This window comes from Thermobia domestica, chromosome 16 (assembly GCF_964235325.1).
Source record: "Thermobia domestica chromosome 16, izTheDome1.hap1.1, whole genome shotgun sequence".
In the NCBI taxonomy this organism is placed as follows: domain Eukaryota; kingdom Metazoa; phylum Arthropoda; class Insecta; order Zygentoma; family Lepismatidae; genus Thermobia; species Thermobia domestica.
The window spans coordinates 5,829,774-5,848,395 of NC_137469.1; the positions used below are offsets into that span (position 1 = coordinate 5,829,774).

The 18,622-nt window shown below is 37.1% G+C and overlaps 1 long non-coding RNA gene across 1 annotated transcript in view; it reads right to left on the bottom strand.

Moving 5' to 3' along the window:
* Window positions 1–967: 967 nt before the first annotated feature.
* Window positions 968–18,622, bottom strand: part of LOC145672893 (uncharacterized) — a 91,929-nt gene continuing 74,274 nt past the window's right edge. Inside the window, exon 3 of the long non-coding RNA XR_014128693.1 lies at window positions 968–1,464. This is a non-coding gene — a long non-coding RNA (uncharacterized LOC145672893). The remainder of the gene's footprint in view (window positions 1,465–18,622) is intronic.

Sequence of the window (18,622 nt, forward strand, 5' to 3'; positions counted from 1 at the left end):
TAAGGAATTTTCTTTCGTAGTTTTCCTACACTTTTATTTTCGCGATTTTTTTTTATTGTCTGCCATTTTCGGCGAAACTAGGATTAGAAAAAAATGAACCTTATTATGCCTAAAATGGTGGGCATAATTTATTTGTGCTAAATTATATGAGATAATTGGTTAGCCAAAATCATTATTGGGAAAAGCAATGCGACACGTGCTGTATGAGTCAATCTTTACGATAATGAGATCTGTTAAATTTGCAATGAAAGTACTGCGGCAAAAAGCATCAAAATCGAAAATTGGGAGACCCGGGTTCGATTCCCGGCGGGAGCTCATGTGGATCGGATTCCACGTTAATCAGTAGGTCCACGTCTCATATAGCCTCGCTGCTGAAAGGGACGTTAAACTCAAAAATCAATCAATCAATCAATCAAAATCGAAAATGATATGAAATTCAATCTTTGAGTTTAACGTACAACGTTTATGCCCTTTTAGGCTAAAAGAGATGATGATTAGGGCAAGGAATGATGTTAGAAGAATTGGTGGAATGAGAAATTGGGAGGAAATTGAAGTACCCCGAGGAAACTTATGGACACAATGTTGTTCACAACAAACTTATTTGACCGGGGATTGAACCAGGGACCCCACCAGAGGTGAGTGCTCTACCAGTGAGCTACCTTGCCCCGCAGCATCAAAATCGAGTTGTGGCAAATCTTACCTGTGGCAAAATGCCACTCTCACACACAGAATACATGGGGAAAGTAATGAAGGCCCTTAATTGATATATTTTTTTAAAAAAAAAATCTTTTTGTAAGCATTTTAATTGTCATCACCACCCACATTGCTTGAACACATAATCTGGATATCTCCCATGTATACCTCCGAAGTTGAACAAGTCTAACACCCACAGAATAACATCATCACCAACTCCCCTGCCCCCCCTGCCTCTTACAACCTGAGAGAGAGATCGTGGGAACTGTCAAATCCTCTTGTCCTCGTGGAGGATGTCAGTTGGCAGATGATGTGATCTGATAGATAACAAAAAGTATTTTTTTTTTCTAAACGTTCCCAACTTCTTGAAACTCACATAAGCCACATACACTTTTTGACGTATACACATCGCCTACGCATCCACACTTTTCTGCAGAAAGAAATACAAGGGGAAAAAATTATGGAATTATGTTATATGTGAACGCATGCATGATGATGCTAATTAGTCAAATGTATGCAAATAATAATTAGCACTAACATTAACACTTTATTGTGGTTTCCTTATTGTTCCGTATGACATACAATAACAATGATTTTTTTTTTTTTTTTGCTTAACAATTACACAAAGAAGAAAGACATGACAATCATTGTTACAGTTCACAATATGTATATATATTATTTCATTTTCTTTCTTAATTATTTCTTCCTAGTATGTAGGATGGTCTCTTTCTTGGTTTGCTATATTCATCAGAGGCGTAGCGTCCGGGGAAGCTGAGTAAACAATGCAATACTTTGAATTAGATATTTAAGAATAATACATGAAATATTCAGAATATACATTACAAATTATAACTTCTTTTTTTTTTCTTTTTTTTTTTTAATGCGAAGCCGGTAGCAGGGAAACTTTACCCCTTTCGTCGGGGTGTTTCTTTGATATATCTTTTGAAACAGTATAGTTTTCCGTTTAAATATTTCAAATAAATGGAAATTCGTGGGGGACAATATTTCCCTAAAGTATTACTCCCTGGTCTGTGTGTTTCTTTGATGTGTTTTTCGATATGGTTTGATTTTCCGTTCAAACATTTCAAATAAATGGGAATTCCAGGGGGTAATAATTATCAGGGAATAATTATTACTCCCCAGTAATAATTCCAGGGGGGTAAAGGTTCACTGCTACACTGGTTACACATACATAATAGATCTCCAAGCGGTGCCCACGGGCTCAACTTGGGGGATGCAAAACATATTTTCAGTTGTTAGTTGCTAATGTAAAATGTTTTTAAAAATAATTGTGCAAAGAGTATTTATTATCTTCAAATGTAATTGATGCTCTCTTGCCCAAACTGCGATTTCTGACATGATCATCAATATTGTGTGTGTGTTTTCTTTCAAATATCTTGTTTAGACAAAACTTATATATTATTATTTATGTATTCATCTAGATCAGGATTTCTTTTTACTTTTAACTAAATTTTGTTTTTTCTTTTCGTTTTCTTTCTTTTTTCTTTTCTTGATTCCTTTCTTTTTCTATTTAAATAAATATATTACATTCTTTTAGTTTTCTTTCTTTTTCTTTTTTTCCTTCCTTTTTTAAAATTATATTTCTCCCTTTATTTTGTTTTTCTCTTTTTCTTTTCTTCCTTCCATTATTTTTTCTATTTAACTAAGTTTGGTTCTTTATTTTGCTTTTCTTTCTTTTTTCTTCATTTCTTTCTTTTTTCTTTTTAACTAAATTTCGTTCTTTCTTTTTATTTTCTCCTTTCTTTTCCCTTTCTTTTTAACTAAACTTCTTTCTTTCTTTTCGTTTTATTTCTTTTATTTCTTCATTTCTTTTTATTTTTAACTAAATATCCTTTTTTAACTAAATTTCTTTCTTTCTTTTCGTTTTCTTTCTTTCTATTTTTTTCCTTCCATTTTTTTCTTTTTAACTAAATATCTTACATTCTTTTGGTTTTCTTTCTCTTTCTTTTTCCTTTCTCTTTTCTTTTAATTAAATTTCTTTCTTTCTTTTCATTTTCTTCCTTTATTTTTTTCTTTTAGCTAAATATCTTTCTTTTCGTTTTCTTTCTTTTTCTTGTCACTAAATATTTTTTCTTTTCTTCTCTTTCTTTTTTTTCTGTTTTCATGCAGCTATATATTCAAAAATCATTGGCTCTTTGAATCTACTCAATGAACTAATTATGAAAACATACCAATTTTTTGAAAATTAAGTTGACATTAAGTGGTCACAAGCATCGTTTTATAAAACGGTGGAACGCTGAAAGGAACGTTTTATTTTATTTATTTATTTATTTATTTATTTATTTTTATTTTTATTTTTTTATTTATTTATTTATTTATTTATTTATTTATTTATTTATTTATTTATTTTTTTTTACAAGAAAGGAACATCAGCAACACACAGCTTCTTTCTAAAGGGAACTTGCCAAACGCTGGTCGTAGTATAGTGAAACGGCTACAGTTTGTTTCTTAAAGTTTGTTCAACCTGAAGAAGTGGCCAATTTATACCTGTACATGGCATTTTCTACCCTATTCTGTACATACACATCAAATTAATTATATAGTTAGTTGTACCACATAACTTCCATTATACACAAGTAAAGGTAATGGAAAGACAGTAAGGTTTGTTTTTTAAATACTACACTTTTTCCTCCCTTAATATTTTTTTCTTTTAATGTCCACAAATCAGATACAACATCACATAATGTCAAGCGATGGTCCACCAGTCGTAGGGACACTTCCCTGATAATAGAATCGAGAGGAATGGGTTTGAACTGTGCCACGCAACAACATAAGTTTCAGCTGGATTCGTCCCGCTTATGAATATGCAAACTTCGTAGGCATATATAGAAAGACGAGGAGGAAAGAATCATATATGTACGAGCTACCACGTGTGTGTTCATACATATAGATATATATGCGCATATATACTATCTAACTTGCGGTCAGGCTTACATGCAGTCCGCACATTATATATATATATATATATATATATATATATATATATATATATATATATATATATATATATGCATATTCCCTCTTCTCTCTCTGAGGCACATATTTGACTATCAGATGTTAAAAATTAAATGCTCCATTGGGGGAATTTTTATAGGTGTACAAACAAAAAGTGTACCAGCTTAAAAATCCTCACAATGTACAACATGTATGTATTATTATTTTTGTTAGAAATTTCTCCTGCACTACTCTTAATTTGTTTTGTTTTTACTTGTATGTTATATTCTTTTTAGTATTTTTTTTTCGTTAGAAAACAAAATACAACCTCTAATTCTTCGTGTGCTATCATTTCACCCTCGCGCACCAACCTGATATATACACACACACAGAGAGATTCGAATTGCCTGTATGTTGTTGTATTTGTGTGGTGGGAATGCAAATGTTATCTCGTAGGACAAGAGAAGGCTCGTAAAACTAATGCAACCAAGAACCATTTTATGTCCTGTCTCCTTTGTTTAGCCCTCTGTGTGTACAAAGATTCTATTTAGATCAATACCAGTAACCATAAATTGAACCCCCGACAGATGATGTTGGTAGAGTGAAAGGGAGAAAGAATTAGCAAAAATTAACCCCTAAGGGACGTCGAGTTTCTAGGGGGGGAGTTGAGTAGGTAAATATATATATTGCAATGTATGGTATATAGGTTTACTTTTCCCTAACATTTTATTGTAGTTTTATACAAGTTTATACCAATATATACAATACTGCAAATAAGTAGGTGTCTTTATTAATAATCCTTTCTATGGGTTTGGATCTCCTGCCTAGATCAGCTCGGAGATCTGAAAGAAACTTCTTGCCCGTAGCAACACAGAGGTGGGAAAGGTATTTTCTGCCCAAAACAACGCGGAGATTGGTGGGGTATCTCCCATCCAGAGCAGCTTGGAGAAAAAGGTAGGAATTGATAGGGTATCTCCCACCCAGAGCAGCTTGGAGAGAAAGGTAGGAATTGATAGGGTATCTCCCACCCAGAGCAGTTTGGAGAGAAAGGTAGGAATTGATAGGGTATCTCCCACCCAGAGCAGCTTGGAGAAAAAGGTAGGAATTGATAGGGTATCTCTCACCCAGAGCAGCTTGGAGACAAAGATAGGAATTGATCAGCTTGAACTGGTGTCTTCTTTCTCTTGACACTCTTTTATAGCTGAATTTGGAGGCGGAGCCTTTGAAGGAGTTGTAGGGGTCTCTTGGTGACTCTCCGTGACCTCCTCGTGTTTTGTCGTGGGCGGCATCTGTCGGTTGCTTGTGATTCTTGTGGAGAACCATATGATGTTGATTACAAATATGAGGAGGCATTGCAAGATTCATTCCTAGTTCGATTCACGTTGCGGCACATTTTCGATGTAGACCGAGCATTGTGAGGGAAATGGATATGAACTTAAAATGATCTAAGAAGTAATGGACATCTATCGAGTCAAGAATAGTGGCTACGCAAAGCAATGTAGTGACCACACATCACACAAATTGTGATGTAACTCCAATTAGTTTTAAAGGAATTTTAGCTTACGAACCAAAACTCCTTTAAATAGTATTTACGACGTCTTTCCGTCGTTCCGAGTGACAAACAAAGATGTCAGAAACTGGTTGATAGATCACCATCAGGTTTCATCAGAATGTAGATAGTCAAGCATTAAGAATTGAGCTCATTGGTAGAAGTGATACATCCACCGGAAGTGGTAGAAATGAATTATTTCCGTTGTTAACATTGATCACTATAGAGGAAAACGGTGATAGATAATGAGAAGTTGTTTCTAGGAATCGATAAAGCATTCCAAGAATACACCTCCATCCTTAACTCTGTACTAAAACCGGAAGTGGTAGAAATCTACTAATACTTCCGGTTTAAATATTAATGGAGAAAATGTCACACCATGCTACCAGATTTGCTTCTCAGACCATACCTTAATCGATGGCCCGCATAGACCAGGCGATGCAGTGATTGGTATCAACTCAACTGCAGATGTCATAGTTGGTCAATGATATTTACTACTTGAGGTAGGATATTAATTTACTTGATTCCCGGTGTGGTATTTTAAAATTAAGGTACTCTGTTTTGGATATTTCGAATATAATATAACTTTTATTCATTGTTACATGCTGAAAAGTTATATACAGTATATATATATTCAAAGATTTAACGAAGCACTGAGTGGGTTCAGGGGCATCTCTTATATTCCACACAAGTTTTACTAGATCACTCGATTAAACTTTGATAATTCCTCGTAAGAAAAATACATAGTTTTACTTTTGTGTGGTTCCTACGCATTTATACTCTCATGGACCTTGTAGTTATCTTTTAGTGCAATGCTTTCACACACATATACACATTCAACAAAAGAAGAAAAAAATATAGATTTCGTGAGAAGAGAAAGAGGAAACGTTTTTTCTTTAATTATTACACTAGCAACCTCACACATAGTGTCGACACGTATGAGGATATTTCGTTGTCTCCTTGTCATATCGTATCTGTTCGGATCACAGATCACAGCTCTATCCTAGTCACTTCGAGTCACCGAGTCAGGTGAATTACGTGTGTAGCTGATTCCGGATAAGAACGGGATCACTGATTGGGATCACATAACTATTAGAGTAGGGAGTAGGGTGGTCAATTACTATCCTCCTTTGGCTTACGAAAATATACGAAAAACTGGAGATTATGGTGCTACGGTGGAACGATAGTTTGAGAGATTATTGGGGATTGTACAACAGTAAGGTTTCATTACACTTTCACAACCAGGTAAGTATCTTTCCACATAAAGACCCTCTGGTGTTTTACATTGTTATTTCCAGATCCTTAACACAAGAGATAATTTAGTCTTAGAATATCATAAAGAGTGTCTGAGAAGTCGTCGTACTGGTAAGTTTGAGTATCGCAGAAACTAATGCCAATGTAATTTTATTTGTGGTATTGGTAACACTAGTTTCATAGCCGCACTCAGAACAGTCTGGTATCTCTTGCGTTCAAGGTAGAGGGTGAAGCATTTCAATTGTGAAGCCATGGCTGATGTGAATGGTTGCAGTTACACCATTGAGGAACGATCAGTAGTACGTGTATGTGAGTGCGCCAAAGAGTGCCGTGACACAGATAATTACTGCATTTAGAGCCACATATATCTCGTTCGTCAGTGTAGGACAGATGGAAAATTGCACAAAAGTGTGGAGAAAGCCTTTTGCAAGATAGTAAGTCAGTTGCTCTGCAACATGTCGAGAATGACATGGGAACGCATGTATTCGTACCTGTAGCACGACGAAGCACTTACACATTCACTAGATACGTACCGTAGTTTGTATATGTAAAAGGTCAATTATAACAATGAAATCTTTCAGTGTAACGTCCTACGATTATGTCCTTTAGGCTAAGGGAGACGGATGATTAAGGCAAGTGAATGATAATGGAAGAATTAGCGGAATAAAGCTGTGGGAGGAAACGGGAGTATCCTGAGAAAAACCCACGGGCATGATATTGTCCACCACAAACTTACTTGGCCGGGGTCGATCCAGGGATTAGAGCTAAGCGCTCTAGAAACTCAGCTATACTATGTACTACATACATAAACTAACCTCTGTGACATTCAAACCTGTAGGAGTTTCCTCGTGGCTAAGCGGTTAGTGTACGCGCCTTTGGCGTGGAAGACCCGGGTTCGATTCCCGGCGAGAGCTCATGTGGTTCGCATTCCACGTTAAGTCGTATAGGTCTGCATAGCCTCGCTGCTGAAAAGGATGCGAAACTGAAAATCAATTCAAACCTATATTGTAAGGCATGAAGTGTCTCGGATACCCTATATAAACAGACTATTTGTTCAGTTAGAAAGTGCTTTTCGAAACCATTAACATCAATTTTTCAGTAGAGTAATTGATATTTCCCTAGCTCTAAATCCACAAATATAAGATCCCCCCCCCCCCCAAGAAAAAGTTAGAATCTCTTCAGACAGGAAGAAAAACGAAAGAAATCAGTAATGACATTTTATTAAATAGTTTCTTTTTGTCCCTAAAAAGAATTTTTGAGAAAGTTCCTTAATTTTCTATAATTACAATGGATTAACTTGCCTTTCCTTAGTCTATGTTGTTGGAAATATCTACTAATCCCAGTTGATGTTTCTGGCCTTCCTCTTCCGCTCCAGAGTCAGAAGAGAATCTCTCTGCGGAGTTCTTTTGCTATTAATGAGATGACTGACATCCTAATATCTCCTTATCTCCTTTCTTCAGAAGAAGTTTTATTTTCTCACCTCCTATTAAAAAAGTTTTCTTCCATCTTTTGGGAGTCAAGCGCTGGAGTTCATAGTCTTTAACAAATCAGCGAACAAAAACATTTTAATTTTAAGAAAACTGCATAACTACTGAGATTCAAGGATGGACTCAAACATACGAAATCCATAAACTCATATAACCTTTTTATTAACTTTTACTTTCAAATGACGATTGTCGGGAAGAAAGAGTTGTCATCGTGAATCCTAATTATCAAAAGGAGATTTCTGGTTTGATCCCCGACTAGGCGAGTTTGAGGTGGACAACATCGTGCCCAGTGGCGGCGTTTGGACGTTAAAAGTAGGAGGGCAAGACATGATCTGAATATTTGTATATCAATGTTAATATACAAATTTCCCTGGTTGAAACTATATACATTAATAAGCCATTTCAGAAAAGTAGGGAGGCAACTGCCCCCTTTGCCCCCCTAATCGCCGCCCATGATCGGGCCTGTGGGTTTTCTCCACAAATTGTCTCATAATCATTCATTTTTCATTAAGTCAATGATCCTCTTAAGCATAAAGGACCTAAGAATCATTAAATGGCCATTTTGCACTGAGCTCGCGCTTATTTCTCTCAATTGGGTTCATGCTCACTCGGGCTTGGGCTCATTTCTCTCAATTGGGCTCGCGCTCACTCGTGCTCAGGCTTAGTTCCCTAAGTTGGGCTCGCGCTCATTTCTTTCATTGGAGCTCGCGCTCACCTGCTCTAGAGCTCCCTCCCCTTAGTTGGGCTCGCGCTCGGGCTCACTGCCCTCAGTTGAGCTCGTACTCATTTGAACTCGAGCTGACTTATTTCATTGGGTCTCGGGCTCACTCATCTCAACTGTGCTCGTGCTCACTTGAGCTCAGGCTCAGTTCCCTCAGTTGGGCTCACTCAGTCTCGCACTCACTAATTGAGTCCGAACCCGATTGAGCGCGAATACCAAGCTCGCGAGCATCAGGCTTGCAAGTTTGGACATCTGTAATAAAAAATAGTACGTAAAACCATAAATTTCATTTAATTTTTCATTTTGAATTAAGGAAAGCCATAGTCCAACCTTGAAAAAAAAAAATAAGGAAAAAAATAAATCGATGTGCTGACCACACATTACTTAACTAAAAGCTATGTTGCTTACATATCGCTTTGTGGGGTGTATAATGGACGTTACGGTTCATTATTCATAAATGATTGCATTTGAGATATAAGCACAAGCTATATTTCGTAAAATCAGCAGAAAAGGTGAGTATGTTTTTAAGTTACAAAATTGAGTATCCCATTCATCTTTTTGTACTAAATGTATATCATACGGTTTGTGCTTCTGGGAAAGATACTAAGTCTAATAAAGAAAAACAGCCTAGTCGACAGAAGAAGAAGAAAAAGACAACTAATGTTCTCCAGGAGGGTGGATTAACCAAAACCACGTTCCGTCACACGAAATGTCGCCTAACGAATTACTTGTGTCCACCGTCTTAAAAAATGAACCCAAGAACTGAGGCGCCAAGAACTCTACCTCAGGAGGTCCCTGCGAGACAAGTAGGGGAGGCTCTCAGGTGACGTATTGTTGTTTATACAGAGTGGGAAAGGTAAAGCCCACTGGAATCTCAGGGATGACACAAGAGGGGTAGGGAGAGAGAAATGTAGGTGCGTGAGAAGGGAATTTGGAATGTTCTAAAATCAAAAGAAGGAGAAAAATAGATAACTTAAAATCTATCAGACACTGAGAGATAAGGAACTTGATAGAAATGAATTTTCTAGTTTTATGATTATGTCCTTTAGGCTACAGGAGAGGAATAATTAATAAAACTGAAGTATTATTATTATTAAATAATTGCTTGAACGAAAATGTGGGATAGCGTTAGAGACCGGGGTTCGATTCCCAGCGGGAGCTCATGTGCTTCGGTTCCCACGTTAAACTGTATATCCATGTCTCATATAGCCTCATGCTGAAAAGGGATGCTGAACTAAAAATAAAATAAAAAATGTGGGCGAGAACGAAATATTCCCGAGAAAACACACAGCCATTATACTATACACCACAAACTCGTGTGTCTGCAGATCGAAATAGAGGCCCCTTGCAGGAGAGGTGAACGCTCTATCATTTTTTGTTTCTGAAAAAACCGGAAATGTCCAAGCTGGAAGCATTTGAAAGGTGGTATTGACGCAGAATGCTCATGGGCCAAAAGGAAAAGGAATGAAGACGTACTAAAGAAAGCTGATGAAGGACTACAGATCATGAAGATAATAGGAAAAATAAAAAAAAAATAAAAACAACACGCTTGGCCTTCTTATTCGGCACTCCGATTGGATCACCGTGTTGATAGAGGGAAAGGCAGAAGGAAAACCAGGAAGAGGAAGACTAAGGATAGAATATCCAGATGCAGCTACGAAGAAGAGACCTTATCAAAGTATAAAACTGTGACAATTACGCTCACACACTTAATTAATTGTTCATATATTCAAATTAAAACATCTTTATATGTAAATTCAATTTATTTTAAAAAGTCAAGGAAAATTTTATTTTGTTTCATTTAGCAACCGAGCAACCTCTTTCATTTGTCCCAGGTAAAGAAGTTTCTCTGCTTTTCAGAAAGAAAAAAAAACATAAGACGGTAACCGCACTAATAGACCACCCACCGTTCTACCTCGCCAGTCGATGGTATTGTTACTCCAGCCAAACTGTCGCACTACCTAAGTACCTCGATATCGCAAATATCACGTCACAGACACACAGGAACCAAAATTTTTTATCTACAATCTTCGCAAGTGCTTATGAAACTCTTTAACATCACGTACGAGCCCAGAACAGACGCTAGAGACCCAAGCCAAATTATCAACCGATTTTTGGGAAATGGTGTCACGAACTTAAAGCGGCGAATCAGAATCCGAAATTCAAAATTCACAAAGAGAAGAATGAAGCGTCTATTTTTTTAAAAAAAATAAAGAAAGCTGGGAGAACGCCTACACGGAAGAAGGGTTACTCTAAGTCGACACTTCATCGTGAAAACATCACCAACACGCGATTCATAAGCGTACGTCAACTCATATGTACATATATATATATATATTTAAGTGTTTAAATTTCAGAAAAATGGCTAGCTAGACACCCGTTAGCAGCCAGTTACTTCAACCACGCGTTATCCACAGCAACTTCGTCGTTACAAGATTATTTATACAAATATTTAAAACATCGACAGATAATTCTTATCATCTTACGGTAACGCTACATAAATGGTGATGTTGAAGTGAGTCTGTGATTCTATATACGTTGATTTCCCGCATAAAGTGCAAAGACAGGAAAAGTAGTGCGATGTATGGCGGATATATATATAAACTGTGCGAGTGAAATTTAAGTGCAGATGGATTTGATAAGTGACGCATCGTTGCATTTCAACAACATGGAGATGAAGGACGGAGACACGGGTTCGATCCCCAATACTCGAGACAGATGCCTTGCCACAGGAAGACCCAGACGCTTCAGACAAACGAGGACCTCTTCTCCGGGAGTTGAATCCAGAGGACAGCGGGGTCTGAGAAGGGACATTAGGAAGCATTGTGACGGTCAGTTAAGTACAGTGCAGTTTTCTTCTGAAGTGTGGAAATATAAGCGGAAGGACTTATTAAGGTAGGACAAAGTATTCTGCTATTTTCTTTATTGAAGAAGGACTATGGCCAATATTTCCGTGATTCGTGATCTCCATACTCACCTTTTCCTAGAAACTTCGGGACATTGTTTATTCATACGGAACTGTCCGTAAACATTTAGAGCATTTTTTTTTCTTTCTTTTTAAAAGAAGTAAACAAATAGCCTAATGCCTTGGTTGCATTTCCAAAATTAATTCACTGATATAGGAACTGTTAATTTCATTCTTGAATAAGTACCATAAAATTTTTGATTATTTTACTAGTGAAATTTGTATACTTTGATTTGATCTTCAATCATGCATTTATTTGTAATCGTAATGTGTCAATATTTAGATCCTTGAAGCCGTCATTATAATCATTTATATGCAATCCAGTATTTATTTATATCAAGTATGAATTATTTCTCTTTTAAACATAAATCGCGTTTAAGATGTGTGAATGTAATGTAATTTCTGTTTTGAGTAAACTATGATTTAGCGTCAAAGTCTAGTTTTTCAAATTTTAACATTTGTATAGGTTGTGTTAGGGAAATATGTGTCAGAGCTGTAAACAGGCTTAATACTATTTTATTGTAACTTGCCAATTTTTATTATAATCATTCTTGAAAGAAACAATCAATATAAAGCTTACAAAGACGTGCTATGTTGAGTAAGTTTCAGACAAATAAGTGTAAATACTCTTATCTCGTAATATCGTTAGAGTCTCATAAATAAGGTAAACAACTTAAGATACTCGAGTAAATCCCTTCGGAGGTACCTATCTGAGCAACGAACGCAGATAGGGTCCATAGCTATGGAGAAACGTGTATTCGCAACATAAGGAATCAGTGAGAAAATCAGAAAGCGTCGACAATGTAATTATTTTGATCAATTGGCCAAATTATAATAATAGTAGTACTATATATATATATATATATATATATATATATATATTTCTGTGTAGTATATTTGAATATGAAATATTTGTGTAGTTAGTGTTGTGTAACGATTTTTATTGTGAATTGTATTATTTACCAACTGATATAGTATGTGTACAAAGCTATGTTTTGTTTATGCAAATCTTTTAATATTGAAAATTCATTAGCGTTCATTAGAAACAGTGCACTAAATTTTCTCAAAAGCATACTATCGCTTCTAAACTATTTCTCCAGTAAGTCTTGCAAGCAACCTAAATCATTAATTCTTTCATTCCGCAATCCGATTCTTAAACTTATTTCCATTTCTTTTATTAATAAAAAGAGGTAGTAACTGTGGGCGAATTACTTAATAGTCGTTTATGTCTATGGGGAAAACAATAAATCATTTTGCTAATTAATATTCAGTTTAATAGAAATTTTTGTTTGTATAACTACGTCATAGTAATTATAAAGAATCGAATATTGTCAGTTTAGTTGAGTAGAAATAGATTGTTGCTAAATTTTACAGTCAAGATTGAATAATTTGAATATTACGTTGTACAGTGAAGAATGTGTTAAGAGAAATCATATTATTTGGTCAAAACAGTCAAAAGTCTGATTCATTTTCAGTAAAGTCAATTAATTCATTTTTTTTGTAAATCCAAATTAACTTTCTTGTTGATTTTTGTAGATATCACCTTATTTCTCGTTAAATTTATTAAAAGTCTATTTGACGTTAGAACCAAAGCATTTATGTGGTTATTATTTCAAAGATATGCCTATTTCTTTAACCGGTATTAGCATACCTAGAAGAACTGAAAAAGTTGAAATACGGTTACATTGACCATCAGAAATTTTTTATCTAAATTAACTCATTTTTTTTTAACTTTAAATTAAACTTTCCTTGTTTGTTGCTTTTTAACTATTTTTGCTATCTCCACACACTTCGGTGACAGAGTGATAGTCAGTGTAGCCAACTGAACAAGCCATTAGCGAAAACTCTTTCTTTCAGCTTTGCAGCTTGTGAGATTTTTGCTCCGCATGTTTAAATCACTTAACCATTAACTACGCACCTGTTTTCCTAGCGCCTTGGAGACACCGTTATGGGGAAAACAGGATCGATTAGACTTAGGTCATCTTTCGTTATATATATCATTTTTTTTAATTCCTAACCATCTTAGCAAAACTGTATCTTTACCTTGGAGAACTGAAGTTCGAGCCCCGTGGAGTCAACTTCAATTCTCCAAACTCTCATTCATTTTTTTTTATTTGTGTAATAGGCAGATGAGTTGTCGCTCATCAATACCATTCACTTTTCAAGTACAAGGTCAGGTATTCATTTCTCTGATGCATATTAGGCTCATCCGTGAGTGCCTTAATTATTCATTCTAGTGCAGATTAAATATGCAAATTAGAGATAAGGAATCGAATTCCGAAAACAATACGTTTCATATTCTTCGTCGCTCAAATACGTAAGATCTGCTTATTCGTAATATCACGCAGTAATTCTATTTGGCAGCCCGAGCAGAAATTTTCCTTTAATTATTAGTTATTTTCAATCGTTGCAAAACTTAGCGCCCGAGACAATAACATTATCATTACAAAACTTGGCTTCCAATACCGGAACCCACAGTGTTACAAGAAATGGCGCAACCGAACTAGGACCAAAGTACAGCGTTACAAGAAATGGCGCCCGAACAGGGACCCGAATGCGTAGTTAATCTTATTTGAAGGACCAACATGCGTAGTTAATTTTATTTCAGGACCGAAAAGCGTAGTAAGCGTTAAAAAAAAAAAAAAGTAGGAAATTTAGTTTGGAGAAGCATACATAGTAAATTTCGAACAGCGAACGAAAACAGTAATCAAGTCTATTCCGTAATACTAAAATTAAGAATGGGAAGCGTGATATGAAATTAGGTAACTTTGTATTCAAAGAATCATTATTTCGAGATTACCCGTAGGGAACGATTAAGCGTTCTACTCCCCCTCGCATCCAATTTTATTTCATTTCAGCACATGCGTAAAAAATAATAATAATAATAATAATAATAATAATAATTGTTCTTACCTCATGTTTGTTTGTTGGTTTGTTTGATTGGAAGAGAAAGGAGATACACCATTTTGTTTGTTTAAATAAAAAAAAGAGAAGAAAAGAAGGAAAGAAGAAAACAAAAAGGTAATGCACCAGGTAAGCGACTAATATAAGTGAACATGCAAATTCTTGGCATATTGATGCATAAATTTAGCTAAGTGTGTTTCTAGTGAATAACATTAGTATTAACATAATTATATATTCATATATAGATATAGGTTTAGAATAGGTCAGATTTAATACTTTTATTTACACATGCATTTTATTACTTACATATTATTGTGTTTTAGACATGGTATCTGTTAATTAATACACTATTTGTATATACACATAAATATCCATATGAATATAGTTAAAAAAAAAAAAAAAAAAAAAAAAAAAAAAAAAACAAGAATGAACTAAGTTGTTGTGGAAAACGTGTGGTGCTAAAGTAGCTTGGCATGCTACATTGATGAAATAGTAATATTTTTGCGTATTAAGGTGAACTTAGAGTACGAAGTTTAGAGTGATTGACAGCATAGGTCAGATAATTAGAATTAATTTTAGACAAATTTTAATAAGAATCATTCTGACAATCCAGTTATTTAAGTCTACTTGCAGATGCCACAGTTGAGGCCATCTACCTTGAGGCAACGACCAAGAAACAGGATGTCTGCAATGGAAGAAGCACAACGTTGTCGCACGTGTGGACGTGACCTATGGGAACAGGATTTGGATCCCACGGATGAGGCTCAAAATTGTCCTGAATGTGGTGACCAGAGGAATACAAGTCCAGTTATGGAAAATGATGTCACTCAAGGAAGTAGAGACAACATTCAACAGCATCACAGGCCGAACAGCACTAATGGCGATTTTCAGGAATCTCTTCTATCAGCGTTACATGAGTTCATGAGACAACAAAAAGAAGAAAACAAGAAAAACGAAGAATTTAGAGAAGAACAGAGGAAGAAAAACGAAGAATTTAGAGAAGAACAGAGGAAGAATATAGAAGAACAGAGGAAGAATATAGAAGAACAGAACAAGAAAAACGAAGAATTTAGAGAAGAACAGAAGAAGAATAGAGAAGAACAAGATAGAAAACTTGACAAGCTCATGGAAAAACAAGACCATTTGGCAGAAGACCTCTCGAGGAAACTACAGGAGCAAGCCAGGAGGATGGACGAACACGAGAAGTCAAACAAGGAAGCGCTGGAAGACTTCAAGCGCACCATCTCCCAAAGTCTGGAGGAACAGAGAGAGCGGCAGCACAGGCAGTTGCAGGAGACAGAAGAACGTCTCACGGCACAAGCTGGCCAAATGGAAGAGAGGATGGTCAGGCAAATGGAGGAAAGGCAGGGACAGGTCCTAGAAGATATGCAGCGCATGCGGGTGGACTTGGAGACGCAGACCCAAGCACAAAGGATAGAGCTGCAGACAAGGATGGAGAATATTGAACATTCCATGACTGTACGACAAGAGGAGCTAATAGAGAGCCTCACTAATCAGAGCACCAGGATTGAGGAACTCCGGCAAATCCAAGATGTCGAACGGGAGAAAGCAGGAGCTATTCAGCAGACGGTGGACCAACTGACAGCATCCCTAACGGAGAAGATGTCCGAGTTGGTAGAAAGGAGAGTTGGGGAAGCAGTAAGAAACATACCTCAACCCGCTTTCTCAGGAATGGAACCACCTCGAAGGACTCCGACACCTCCGGTTTCAAATCCAATTTTAGAAGACCTCAGTCAAGGGAATCAGGAGAGTGGAAGATCTGTGGACTCTCACGCTAGCTGCAGAAGTTTTCTTCGAGCTCCTAAAATAGATGAATTGCCATCGTTTGACCCGGATACGGATGTGGGACTGCCATCAACCTTCCTTGAGCGGTTGTTGGATGACTGCAGGCTATACGGAATAGCGCAGGAAGAACTTCTCCACATAATTCCACGTATCCTACGTGGAGCAGCAAAGATGTGGATAGACAATCACATCCAACAGTTCAGAACTTTTGAAGACTTCCGTCGTGCCTTTCTGAGGAATTTCCAAAGCGAAGCCATTATTCAGCGAAAGCTCACTCGCCTCAGAAACACACGCTATAGGGCTGATTCACGTAAGTCCCTGCGTGAATTCTTTTGGGAGCAAGTCAAGGCGTTCCGGGAACTAAGTCCTTCTATGTCAGAAGCGGAAGTTCTCTCAAACGTGAAGAACATGTTACCGTTACGTATCCAAAGGCAGCTCATCGGAGTTCAGCTGGAGGATACGGAGCAACTGTCAATGATCCTCTGGGACAGCGAGGAGCTGGACAGGATAGAGAGTTTCCAGAGAGACCGAAATGCCCAAAGGAATAACAGTGGTACGACAGGCCAACGGAGAGTACAGAATGTGCGTAGGCAGTCAACGGAGGAAACTTACTCCAGAAATAGAAGACAACGGTACCATCCTTATCGAAGAGAGGACAATCGATTGCGCAACACTCACCAGCCATCACAGCGGACTGATGAAGACAGTTCCGGCAGCGAGAGAAGTACAGGAGCACCGACAAGAGGTCACGCGCAGCGCCGTTTCCGCCGCGATCAAAGAAACAGAGGAGACAGGCCAAGAAATGAAGAGAGACAAGTCCGACAAGTGACCACACATCGAGGGAACAGCTCGGAGCGAAGAGGTCACACCAGAGGAAACAATCGTGGGTCACGAGGGAGAGGTAGCAGTACACCAGACAGCATCAATGCTACCAACCCACTGGTCCTGCAGGCAGAGCAGCAGCAGGAAAACTAAAAATTGACCTGCAACGGTCCAGGTTCGAGTCGAGGCTACGTGACAGCTTGCTGGAAAACAGACTAAGACACACAATGGCATGAAAACTAATGGAAGCACAGAAATACAATGATTGTAGGCAACAAGTAAAGAAAAATTGCAAGAAGATACTGCAAGAAAAGTATAAGTCAAGAATAAAGTACTAGCGCGAAGAAAGAAAACTTAGCAGGAAACTGATGAAAGAAATATAAGAGAATTTTATCTATGGCACAACCCAGTTGAATGTACCTGCATCTCTTATCCAAGCGGCTAACCCTAGAAGTTAAACATAAAGAATAAGAATGTGTACTATATGGAAGCATAATGCCCAGAAATGAATTTGTTTACCAGCATTTGTTTTAACTTTATTTCAGATATCGGATGTGAGGCAATCAAAATTACAGAGGAAGATTGGAAAAAGATGTTCACCAATGTGCGCAACCCAGCATTGAAACCGGCCCAGGAGATGTAATTTTTGTTATGCACGAAGAAGTGCCTGTATACGGAGCAATCGGTAGAGATGGATTCCCGATTTGAGCTCTCTGAAGTGGAGTTTTGCGTTTAGAGCAGAGACTCAACGCACCCATTCCCCTTGGTGATGATACCTGCGAGAACGCGCCGAGCCTAAGAATAGTGAGCTACGAGCTGCGAGCAGATGACAATTCCACCAAGATGTTTGCAAGTTCCAACAATTGGATGTTCGCGACATGGAACTTTGCCTTAATAATTTTACTCTCCTTATATTTTAAAGTTATGGTACTGAAGATGAATCATGGCCGAAGAATAAAAGCAAAAGTGCGAGCAGTGGCTCTGCCCTCGCACATGGAGGAATTGAAGCTCCATGCCACCCTCTGTAACCAATGCTCTCTTTCCCGATGATACAAAAGACGCTGAAGATTATATAATATTGTTGTTTTGTTGTTTTGTTACCTAGGGCAGCCAGCACTTTGGAAGAAATATAAGAAGTCGTATACCGCGCAGAGAAAATAAAGAACAACTCCAAGAGATAATTAAGAATAAGGTCATATTATTTAAAACATGCCTGATAAGCTTGTGTCCAGCAGCTTGAACTGACCACCAACTCAATACCTGAGACCTCTCATCTAGATTGAGATTATCTCTCTCAGCGTGCACGAAATTTTAACATTAGGGTTCGGATTTTTTGTGAATATTGAAATTTTCTTCTTCAACATAGATTAGGGTTAGGATTTTCATGTATTTGTACTTTTTGTTAGAATTTGAACTTTTATATTTAGCAAATGTTACTTCTCCTTAGATGCAGCCGTGCCTCACTC